Source organism: Aquarana catesbeiana, linkage group LG04 (genome assembly GCF_042186555.1).
Source record: "Aquarana catesbeiana isolate 2022-GZ linkage group LG04, ASM4218655v1, whole genome shotgun sequence".
In the NCBI taxonomy this organism is placed as follows: Eukaryota; Metazoa; Chordata; class Amphibia; order Anura; family Ranidae; genus Aquarana; species Aquarana catesbeiana.
Genome location: NC_133327.1, coordinates 616903351 through 616915598, shown reverse-complemented (window position 1 = coordinate 616915598; position 12248 = coordinate 616903351). Strand labels below are relative to the sequence as shown.

General features: G+C 42.6%; 1 protein-coding gene across 1 annotated transcript in view; it reads left to right on the top strand.

Annotated features, from left to right (window-relative positions):
* GALNT14 (polypeptide N-acetylgalactosaminyltransferase 14) overlaps positions 1-12248 on the top strand; it is a 707004-nt gene that overhangs the window by 541255 nt on the left and 153501 nt on the right. The gene's annotated exons all lie outside the window — the stretch shown is intronic.

Genomic DNA, 12248 nt, shown 5'->3' with positions numbered 1-12248 from the left:
CTAATTGTAAACATGGAAGCGTCGTCATGACGTCACTTCCCGTTTACTCGGCTGCCAATGGCGCCGGTTTTAAAGAAATATACAGTATTCAGAATCGCCGTTTTCGGCGATCTGAATACTTTGAAGTGCAAAGGAGGGATCGGGGTCTTTTAGACTCCCGATCTCCATAAAGAGTACCTGTCACCACCTATTACTGTCACAAGGGATGTTTACATTCCTTGTGACAGCAATAAAAGTGATCAAATTTTTTTTTTAAACTATTTATTAATATTAAAATAAATGAAATAAATAAGAAAAAAAAATATTTTTAAAGCGCCCCCGTCGCCGTGAGCAAAGAAAACACATACGGAAGTCGTGCCCGCATATGTAAATGGTGTTCAAATCACACATGTGAGGTATCGCCACGATCATCAGAGTGAGAACAATAATTCTAGCACTAGACCTCCTCTGTAACTCTAACCTGGTAACCATAAAAACAATTTAAAGCGTTGCCTATGGAGATTTTTATGTACCGTAGTTTGTCGCCATTCCATGAGTGCGTGCAATTATAAAGCATGACATGTTTGGTATCTATTTACTCGGCGTTACATCATCTTTCACATTATACAAAAAAATTGGGCTAACTTTACTGTTTCGTTTTTTTTAAATTCATGAAAGTGTCCCTTTTCCCAAAAAGTTGTGTTTAAAACACTGCTGCACAAATACCATGTGACATAAAATATTGCAACAATCGCCATTTTATTCTCTAGATTCTCTGCTAAATATATATAAATGTTTGGGGACTCTAAGTAATTTTCTAGCAAAAATACGGATTTTAACTTGTAAACACCAAATATCAAAAATAGGCTTAGTCATAAAAGCGTTAATGCAATACTACAAAATTGAATGAATAATTAAAAAAAAAAAAAAGAAAGTGTTGGCACATTAATGGTAAATACAAAATAAAAAGACAGAAATTTACAATAAAAAATGAAAGAGTTAAAGTGACAATAAAAAAAAAATCTATTCAAACAAAAAACAAGATCATTTCAGGTAAGCTCAGGGCCAGTTCACACCACATGCAGTACAGTGCGTTTTTTTTCTGCATCAAAAACACATTGGAAAGTGAGTTATATGGTTTCCAATGGCATAGTTCACACCAGTGCAGTCAGTTCAAGGGCTTTCCAGTTCCAGAAAAAAAGTAGAACATGTTTTTCCTGCACTGGACTGTACTGGAACACAGTAAAACACATCAAAAATGCACTGGGATACATTGGAACACATACAAAAAGCATTAAAAACACACTGGACCCTATATAGTGAAAAAAAAAACCTGGAATGCATCCGGAAATGCATCAAAAACGCACCAAAAATGCACTGGAACGCTTCAAAAGGCACCAAAAACGTGCATGCAGAAACATATCCGGATTGGATTTTGGAGTGCGTTTTTATGGTGTGAACCAGCCCTAAGGGTTCACTCTCCATGGTCCTATTGTATGTAAGAACATATCCACCTTCTCTTCCTCACTCCCGAAATTGACTAGGGACTATGGACTAAAAGATGTGCAGAGGGCATATAGCTGTGCACATGACTGCAACTAATGAGCACTGCTTGTTCCAAGCAAAAGGAAGTAAGGGGGGGGAGAGGTTCAAGAGCTCACAGAGTATGTTTCAAGGAGAAACTGTAAAAACACAGTGGAAACACAATTTTATGAAAAAATAGATTACAGGCCCATTATGTGTATGGATTAATTTTGGAGAATAAGGATATTGTTTAGTGTCACTTTAACTAAAGAGGAGTTCCAGTCTCCTGTGAATACAATACAAGTCAGCAGCTAAAAAAACTGGAGCTGTTGACTTTTAAAAAACAGCCACTAACCTGTCCCACAATACGGAGTGCTCACCCCAGTCAGTTTCACCTGCTGTCTTCTTTCCTTGGTGCCGGCATCTCAACTATAAAAGGAGGGGAGAATTTGGGAGTTTAAATGAAGCACATAGCATACTAGGGCCCTGTGCCTCCAACCCTTTTGCGTGAAAGAAAAGAAGAGATTGGGACTTTAAATTAGGTATGTTCAAAAACAGTTGTTGAATGGGGAAATATGCACTAAGCAGGCTAGACACTGAGACATGAGGAGGTAGAAAAGAACAGGCAAAAGACCTGCGTAACGAGGTAATGAAACTTTACAAAGATGGAATAGGATATAAAAAGATATCCAAAGCCTTGAATATGCCAGTCAGTACTGTTTAATCACTTATTAAGAAGTGGAAAATTAGGGGCTTTTTTGATACCAAGCCAGGGTCAGGTAGACCAAGAAAGATTGCAGCCACAACTGGCAGAAGAATTGCTCAGGATACAAAGAAAAACTCACAGGTAACCACAGGAGAAATACAGGCTGTTCTCCAAAAAGACGGTTCGGTTGTTTTTAAGGAGCACACTTCAACGATACTTGAACAAAAAAGAGCTGCATGGTTGAGCTGTCAGAAGGAAGCCTTTACTGCGCCAATGCCACAAAAAAGCCAATGAGGCATGTTAAGGTGTTGTTGGACATATTGTAACTAGGCTTTTTCGTGGCAACTTGAACATGCAGCTCTTTTTTGGTCAAGTATCGTCGTATTGTGCTCCTTAAAAACAACCACACCATCTTTTTCCAGAGCAGCCTGTATTTCTCCTGAGGTTACCTGTGGGTTTTTCTTTGTATCCCAGACAATTCCTGTGGCAGTTGTGGCTGAAATCTTTCTTGATCTACCTGACCTTGGCTTGGTATCAAGAGATCCCCAAATGTTCCACTTCTTAAGTGATTGAACAGTACTGACTGGCATATTCAATGGATCAGTGTCTAGCCTGCTTAGTGCATCAATGTGAGCTAACAAAGTCATTGCCTATTTATACGCAGCCACTAATTGTGATTTTTAAAGCCACAAATGTGGGACATTAAACTTTAATTGTCATTTCAACCTGTGTGTGCCACCTTCTGTGTCTGTGCCAAGACCAAACATCCCAGGGTATGTAAAATTTTATCAGGGCCATTTGGGTGATTTCTGTGATAATAAATGGCTTTACGTCATCCTTAAATAAAAACAGTTTTTTGGCATGATCAGTCATATTTTCAATATTAATGCCAACATTTCACAATTTCTGCCAGGGTATGCAAACTTTTGAGCACAACTGTATATACATAAAAGTAGACTCATGACACAGTAAATTGTAGGAAATAATAATGTTGAAAGCAAATTTTATTAAAAGACCTCATCAACAATTGCATAAGATGTATCCATAATTGAAACAATTCATATACAAGGTAAAAACAAATTCATCAATGGTTAGATTATAACATGTTGTCACATATAGAGGACTCCACTGAGGCCATTTGTTTTTAGAAAAAGCGCTGTTTTTACCCTGCTAAATCCACCCACCATCCTGAGGATAGCCGTGCGTCCCTGTTGGAGCCATCTAGGGATTCCAGGACCCAGTCCCATTGGTTGTTTACACAACACAAGCCCGCTCCATACGCTCTTGTGGGTTCAAATGCTCTGTTAAGCCTCCTAGTTTTTGGTGGTGGTACATCTCACTTCAATCCTACACCCTACTCACCGTTGTGATATTCACAAGAAGTCTTTGGACTCATTTCATATGGAAATTTGAACTATATTTTGAGACACTTTTCACTGGAACTTTTCCTGATAGTCATCACCAGTCACTGTATTTTTTATTTTTTTATTTTTCATTATTGATCATTGGGGTTCAGTACCCTTGTGTCTGATATTTGTGTTTAATCACGTTTTATATTTAAGAGCTACACCATCTGTATCCAAATCCTTAAAGTGACCCTGTTGGTAGCCAGAAATCCAGGACTAGTTCTCTTCTGGATTAAATGATGTCAAGAATCATCCATTTCACTTCCTTTGAGCCTAGAGTGTCAGGGACATGCCCCATGGGGGTGTGACATCTTACTGTCCTTGGTGCACAGGGCTTCAGGGAATAAGACTGACATTATTACGTAGTATTTCCTGCAGCGTTCTCCTGTGCTGTGCACATAGAAGATAAAAAATGACTACTGGTAGGAGCATGGAGCAAATGGTTTTGGCCAATAAAAAAATTGTAGAATAATTTTTTTCAATTGCAATCTGCTCCTGGAATTCCCTAACTTGTCAAGTTTCCAAGGTGGTACAATGGTCATCTGATGAAGGCAACATTTTCAACCAATTTTTAAAGATATATATGTAGCACCCTCTACCTTAGGTAGGTAGGTGCTAGAGTAGTGTTTGTGTTTTACTGTCAGTGCAGGTAAATTTAGGCAGGCCTGGCTGTGAGCTAGGCCTGTTTGTTTTGATCTGGGGGCTGGGGACTGACATGTGCTTCAGCTCTTTGGCGCCTCCTCTGTTTCCAGTGAGAAGGTTCGGGAAAGGAGGCAGGGCAGAGGGTTGGAGTGACATGGGTTGTATTTGAGAGCCCTGACCAATTCACAACTAGGATTGGCAGGGGACAGGCCTCCTATATATACCCATGGTCAGCCTATTGTGGGAGGGGTTGTCAGGTGGAAGAATTGAGATGATGGCATGTTAGGTTGTGGTGGCCCTTGAGGTACCCCCTTTCTGGGGGGGAGTACCTCGGGACTAGAGCTCGGGAGCTGGGAGGGAGCCTCTCTTTACACAGTCATTGAGAGGTGTCCTGGAATGGGAGCAGGATGAAGACAGCGGGGAACACAGCCAGGAGAGTCATTCAGGAGGGATCCATGCCGGGGTCAGTGAGAAGCACAGTGAGAAGCTATGGGACAGACTTGCCAGGATTGGATGTGGAGCCAGAGGGAGAGACTGTGGTGTTGTTGAAGTTGAGTCGCTGCAGCCAGGAGGGTTGGCAGGATTTGCATCAGACTTACTGGGAGCAGTAGTCCACCAAGGATCAGTTAACACAATTATTCCTTTCATCTGAATGGTTGCTACCACAGAGGGGACTGCAGACCCCTGCCTGCAAATGACTACTAGGAAAATGTTAGGACTTATTCAGAGTGAGGCCTAGCCATGTGCTAATTGTGACAGGAATTATGCCCTGTACACACGATCGGACATTGATCGGACATTCCAACAACAAAATCCATCAGATTTTTTCCGACGGATGTTGGCTCAAACTTGTCTTGCATACACATGGTCGCACAAAGTTGTCAGAAAATCCAATCGTTCTGAACGCGGTGACGTAAAACACGTACGTCGGGACTATAAACAGGGCAGTAGCCAATAGCTTTCATCTCTTAATTTATTCTGAGCATGCGTGGCACTTTGTGCGTCGAATTTGTGTACACACAGTCGGAATTTAAACAATCGGATTTTGTTGTCGGAAAATTTTATATCCTGCTCTCAAACTTTGTGTGTCAGAAATTCAGACGGAAAAAGTCAGATGGAGCCCACACACGAACGGAATTTCCGACAACATAAACCGATCGCACTTTTTCCCTCGGAAAATCCGACCGTGTGTACGGGGCATTAGAATTGGACAGTAGAGGAAAGCAAGTGGACTCAAGTAGTGTGCTGGAGGAGATGTGAAGTAGCAGAGACTGTCAATTTGGATTCAACTACCTTTGTTCTACCAAGAAAGATTTATCCTTTGGGCATCCCATGTCCCTTTTCCCCATCCAAGTTTAATTCCCTAACAAAAACAACAAAAACAAGCAAGAGACTCTTGACTGGAGAAAGAGTGCCTAAAATGGATGTCTGACCAAGCAGGGTGATGTGTGGAGCTAGAACACGCAGCCACTCCACGAGGGCACCGATACATATAAACTTTACCTCCACCATATGAAAAAGTTAAAATTATGACAACGTTGTCAGGCGACACAGGTAGCTGCCACGGACACTCATCCATCCACATGCATACATCTAAATGTAGATAATTATTTTAGTTTATCGGATGAAAACCCAATTCTAGGAAGTAATCACAGATCCTCAAATAGCAGTGCCGCTCTTAATAAGATCAATGTGGTATTCCATGGGTAATTCAATGTAGCCCTGATGTGTAACCATATAGGTATGCAATGAGGGACAGTCCTGGTATGGTCTCAGGGTGCCTGTTATGCCCCGTACACACGGTCGGACTTTGTTCGGACATTCCGACAACAAAATCCTAGGATTTTTTCAGACGGATGTTGGCTCAAACTTGTCTTGCATACACACGGTCACACAAAGTTGTCGGAAAATCCGATCGTTCTAAACGCGGTGACGTAAAACACGTACGTCGGGACTATAAACGGGGCAGTGGCCAATAGCTTTCATCTCTTTATTTATTCTGAGCATGCGTGGCACTTTGTCCGTCGGATTTGTGTACACACGATCGGAATTTCCGACAACGGATTTTGTTGTCGGAAAATTTTATATCCTGCTCTCAAACTTTGTGTGTCGGAAAATCCGATGGAAAATGTGTGATGGAGCCTACACACGGTCGGAATTTCCGACAACAAGGTCCTATCACACATTTTCCGTCGGAAAATCCGACCGTGTGTACGGGGCATAAGTGTTCAGTTAATTTGTAGATAACACAGTTCCGTATATATACATATAGATGACTGTATAAATCAGGCAAAAAACAGAGTTCGGGGACGCTGCTGGGACTGGGGGCTAGCGTGAGTGGCGTAGGGATGTGCTGTGGAGTGTTGTCGGTATGGGGGTGGGTGTGAATACAAGTTCCATATATACAATTTCAATGAATCTTAGCACTTACCGACACTCCTGGACAAAGCTGAACAGCACCAAATTGTCTTTGCATGTTCACAGAGGGGAGTATCCAGCATGGACTCTCTGCACGCTGCCGCCTCCGTGTATTCAGTCCTCCTAGATGTGCTGCTTGTTCCCGGGATGTAATGGAGTGTCCGTGTAGTCCCATCTGTGTCCAAACATCACCAACGTGATGATGGGTTCCGTAGAAAAACTGTGGGGCCCAAAGGAGGTTTAATAGCATTACTGAGTTCTGGTCTCAGAACTGATTGGCAGTCCAAGTAGACCAGAAGATCAGTGAGGGGCTTCTACCAGGACACCTCTGTCCAGGGCCATCAATAGAGTTGGCCCTACTGTACATGGCCCAGGCCATTCATTCGGCAGAGGGCCTGGGGGCAAAAAGAGGAATTGCTGGGGGGCTCCTGACAATTACATTAAAGCCAGGGCAGATTGATAAAGAAAAACTTTAATGGAATCACTGGGAGCCACGGCACGGGGGCCTACTCCTGATAATGTGTAAATATTCTCCTCTCTATCCCCGGTCCTTGCTGCTGAACTGATGGGGCCCAGGAAAATTTTATTTACTTGCTCGGAGAGTCAGTAGATGGGATTACTGTGCATGTGCAATAAGGTATATAAAGGCAGCGACTGGGTTTTAAAGGCCCTCGCAGGCAGGCTGTATGGGCCCTACAATTTCTAATAGTGGCCCTGTCTCTGTCAATCACAAACATTTTTTCGGACAAGTGTCTTGGACAATGTCTACTCGCTCCTCACTACATCCTCTTTGCACAATAATACATAACTGGCCATAGAGAGAGCAATTTTTTTTCCTGCAACCACAGGTTGATGGGGAATCCCTCCCTTGGAGTCATTGTGTGTTCCCCCGTGCCTGCCGGGAGAACAGTGATGATTGCTAGCGGCTATAACAGCCGCTAGCAATAATAGCATGTAAAACCTGACAGGCAGGTTTTACCCAAACTGATCGATCAGTCATCTTGGATACATTTAGCCTGCCCATACATGGTTCGAATCTCTATTGCCGGCCTTAGCCAGATCATCCGTATATTACTAAAATGATAAAAAGATTAAGGACCTTTTCAAAAATGTATTTGCTAGTTAAAAAAAGAGTGTGAGATCAATTAACCTCAAGCTTCCTTTAAAGAAGAATCAATAAATATGTATAAATTTAAATATATAAATGTATAAATAGGTATTTTTTATGTAGGCTGTATAATTATGCAGGAGTAAGAAAATATAGAGGCTCATATAAAAAAACAAAACAACAAAGTACTTTTTTTCTAAATACTTTTGAACGCTCAGCATTGAAAAGTGGCCACCAGGCATTCCGTCATCTAAAAAAACGTATTTTGCATAACATTAATAAATGTATTATAATAATACGCTCACATATAAAAAAAATCATATATGAACAATTGCGTGTGAGGTTTTACAAGCACTTTTTTCATCCAGCGCAGCGCCTTATTTTCCCACAAAATGCAGTTTATACATTAAATCTCCATTACGAATGGTTGAGATGAAAGTTTTGAATCCCTCCTCTCCCTCAAGTCCTGCTGAGATGGCAAAGTACAGGAAGAAAGCGTATTACCTCCGAACCTTGCAAATTCGGAAATTTAAAAGTCATTTTTATGTTCTAGCAGACAAAGTTTCATAGCTCCCGAGTTGTTTGTGTAAAATACACCTCGATAAATAGAGCTGGAGAACAGTCGCTGTAAACACACGGCTTACCGCTTGGGTGTCTGTTTTATAATGTTATAGTGAGCACAGAGAGATGAATCAAGAGCTTAATTATATGTGACTGCTATGGAGTCTGAAAGTGCAGGGGAAGCGGAACAGCGATAAAACATGGCTTCCATTGTGTCTGTCTGGCTGATGTAGCAAAGGCAGCACAGGAATTTAGGACATAAAAAGAAGTTTTGAAGGAAAAGTATAAGGCAATGAGCGGCAACGCACATAATATGATTTTTATTTTGAATAGCATTACGCTGCACTAAGACAACGCACCAACACACAGACGCACATTGCCGTGTGTTTTTTATTACAAAAAGAGCCATGCGTGATTTTTACATATACCCAGTGAAGGGACTATCCTCAAGTGATACACAGAGATGAAACAAATCTTCCTAGATAAGTTGTACCTGTTTATCTGCAGTATTCTCTTCCCTATATCCATTCAAAGTCCAGAATTCTTTAAGCTTGTCTGAGCTGCCAGAAAAAAGGGCGGAGAGCTGAAGTCACACTCTACAGAGCACTGAGAGCTGATTGGAGGGAAGAGACACACCCCCTTCATACAGGACACAGGAACAGAGCTGAGGCAGTCAATTAGCTGGAGGTCCCTCCCCTGTCACCGTTTTTCTCTTGGTGTCAGGAAAACTTCTCAGAAGTGATTCATGCTGATAGCAGAGGAACGAAGCAGAAGACAGAAATGACACTTAGTGCTCTTAATTGAGACAAGTACACACCATAGAGGGATGTCCTCTGTTCACATGTTTGAGGTTTACAACCACTTTAAGAATGATAAAGCACATTGGCAGGCAATTCATTTTGGATGGGCTGCCTTTCCGAGGGACAGGAAAGTTGACAAGAGTGCCAGCTATTAACTAAATTAAGTTTTTGGTGGCAGCGGGCAGGTTTTAAACCTATGCTCCAGGCCAGGGGTCTGCAAACATTTTAGTACAAGGGCCACATAGTATATTTTACAAATATTTGCAGGCCTGCAAGAAAATCCTCATCAGGGTCCCTATCAGCATCCCACCTTTACATCAGGGTCCCCATCAGAGTTTCTTTTACATCAGAGTCCCCCTTACATTAAAGCTCCCCTTACATCAGGGTTCCCATCAGAGCCCCCTCTTACATCTGGATCCCTATTAGCGTCCCCCCTACATATCAGGGTCCCCATCAGAGTCCTCCTCCTTTACATCAGAGTCCCGCCTTACAGCACAGTCCCCCTTAGATCAAAGCTCCCCTTACATCAGGGTCCCCATCGGAGCCCCCCTTTACATTTGGATCCTCATTAGAGACCTCCATACATCAGAGTCCCCTTCAAAGTCTCCCCTTACATCAGGGTCCCAATCAGAGTCCTCCTTACATCAGTGTGCATATCAGAGCCCCCCCTTACATCAAAATCCTCAACAAAGCCCCCTCTTACACCATGGTTCCCACCAGAGTCTCACATTAATACATATAGGCATGCACACTCTGTATGCACCACTTACACAGCACTCCTCACAGTATATAAATTGTCCATCTGTAAAGCTTGCCAATGGCAATTGCAGTAGAGGAGGAATGGGGAGGTGGAAATCCCCAAAAATTCCTGCATCTCCAGGCCTCCAGCAGTCAAGTATTGATCCTGGGCTTGACAAAGGGGGCTGGGCCCCTGAAACATGTTGCGGGCCATGTTGCAAATGTAAGTGTGTTGTTTTAAAAGCAAACAGTGTAAGTTCCTGATTTGACCTGGTATCAGCCTCTTACAATCTCTGTACAGCAGAGACTGGCACAAGAAGCCAATCAGTTCATGTCCTGGCAAAGAGCATGTTGATAGGAGTAATAGGCTGGTGTGGTTTCAGAATTATCTGGGCTCAGGGGAAATGGGTCAAATGATCCTGGCCATCAAACTGAACATGTGTTGTATCAGAAAAAAATAATTGCGGGGAAAATATCTTGTTGTTACAGTATTTTATCTATTAATAGGCTAATTATTTTTATCTTGTTATTTTTGGCCAGAGTTCTGCTTAAAAATACTTTTGTAGTAATGATAAATCAGTAATGGGGTAAGACACAGCTCAATCATATATCCAGCAGTAACAAAGTTCTAATGCTGCCAATGTATATCACTAGTACAGGAAATGAGAAGAAATCTCTTTATGGGGACACAGACCAAGGTTCAAACCCTTACACTTCCACACTCTAATGCCCCGTACACATGGTCGGATTTTCCGACGGAAAATGTTCAATGGGAGCTTGTTGTCGGAAATTCCGACCGTGTGTAGGCTCCATCGGACATTTTCCATCGGAATTTCCGACACACAAAATTTGAGATCTGGATTTCAAATTTTCCAACAACAAAATCCGTTGTCGTAAATTCCGATCGTGTGTACACAATTCCGACGCACAAAGTTCCACGCATGCTCGGAATCAAGCAGAAGAGCCGCACTGGCTATTGCACTTCATTTTTCTTGGCTCGTTGTACGTGTTGTACGTCACCGCGTTCTTGAGGTTAGGAATTTCTGACAAGAATTGCGTGACCGTGTGTATGCAACACAAGTTTGAGCCAACATCCGTCGGAAAAAAAACATGGATTTTGTTGTCGGAAAATCCTATCGTGTGTACAGGGCATAAGGCTAAGTTGACTCTAGCCCGTACTGTGTGTTTTAGTTGCGGGTATCGCAGGGCCGTCTTTAATATTGATTGGACCCTGGGCAAAACTTTTCTTGGGGGCCCCCCCAATGCAGTTTTGCTCTCCACCTGCTCTGAGACATACAATAAATAGCAGCTAGATTCAAAATCAGTTTACTGAATCAGATCAGGCAGCTACTGCGTTTGGTTGCCAGAAGTTACAGTGTATCATTACCGCTCACTAACTGGTTGCTAGAGGTTACAGCACACATTACGGCTCACTGATTAGTTGCTAGAGGTTACAGCACATGATATCTGCTTGTTGATTGGTTGCTAGAGATTACTGTGGATATGACCTCAGGGGGGCATGATATACAAATCAATGCCGCCAGGCGCTGCTATTTAAATATGAATGCTGTCACTATTTACATATGAATGCCGGTAATTTACATGTAAACACAGGGTCTGCAGGTGAGTCATCTGAACACAACAATAGGGCAGAGCTGTGCAGCATTAGTAGCAGCACTTCACACTGAGATATTGGTACACAGCACAGGACTAAAACCTCAAGGGACAAGGGAATTTAAACCAGGATAGTTGGCAAGGATGAGGCAGCTGCTTTGGACCCCACAACAATGACAGGGCCCAGGGCAGCTGCCCCTTTTGCCCTGCCTTAAAAATGGCCCTGGGGTATCGCATTGATTCCAGCACCCGCAACCACCCGCAGCTGAATCGCACTGCTCTAGCGAGACACACAGAGCTGCTGATCATTTTGAATGGCACCCCAATGCATCTCAGCCAGCAGCGTGATCGCAGGTGCGGGAACTATAGGGAAACCGCATGATCAAAAAGGCCATGCGGTTTCCCTGTGGCTGCATTTTTAAAAAGGTCAATGCACCTTTCTTCTGAAGTTCATGCAGAACAGCAGCCCATTCAAATGAATGAGCTGCCTTACCTGAGCAAATGCGGACTGCACGTCCCGCACTAGTGTGAACCGAGCCTCAGACTGTTTTTACATTGATCAGTTTTCACAATGAACGCATGGCCATGAAATCCTACGTTACTCTTCACACTAATCAGTTTTGCGTTTTGTAAAATCCCTCTTGCTGTATGTTTCATGCGGTAAAAAAAAAAATGTGCCTTCCTACTGAAATGAATGGAAACCACATCAAAAATGTGGCAAAAACACATTTGCTGTTGCGTTTTTGGTGCGT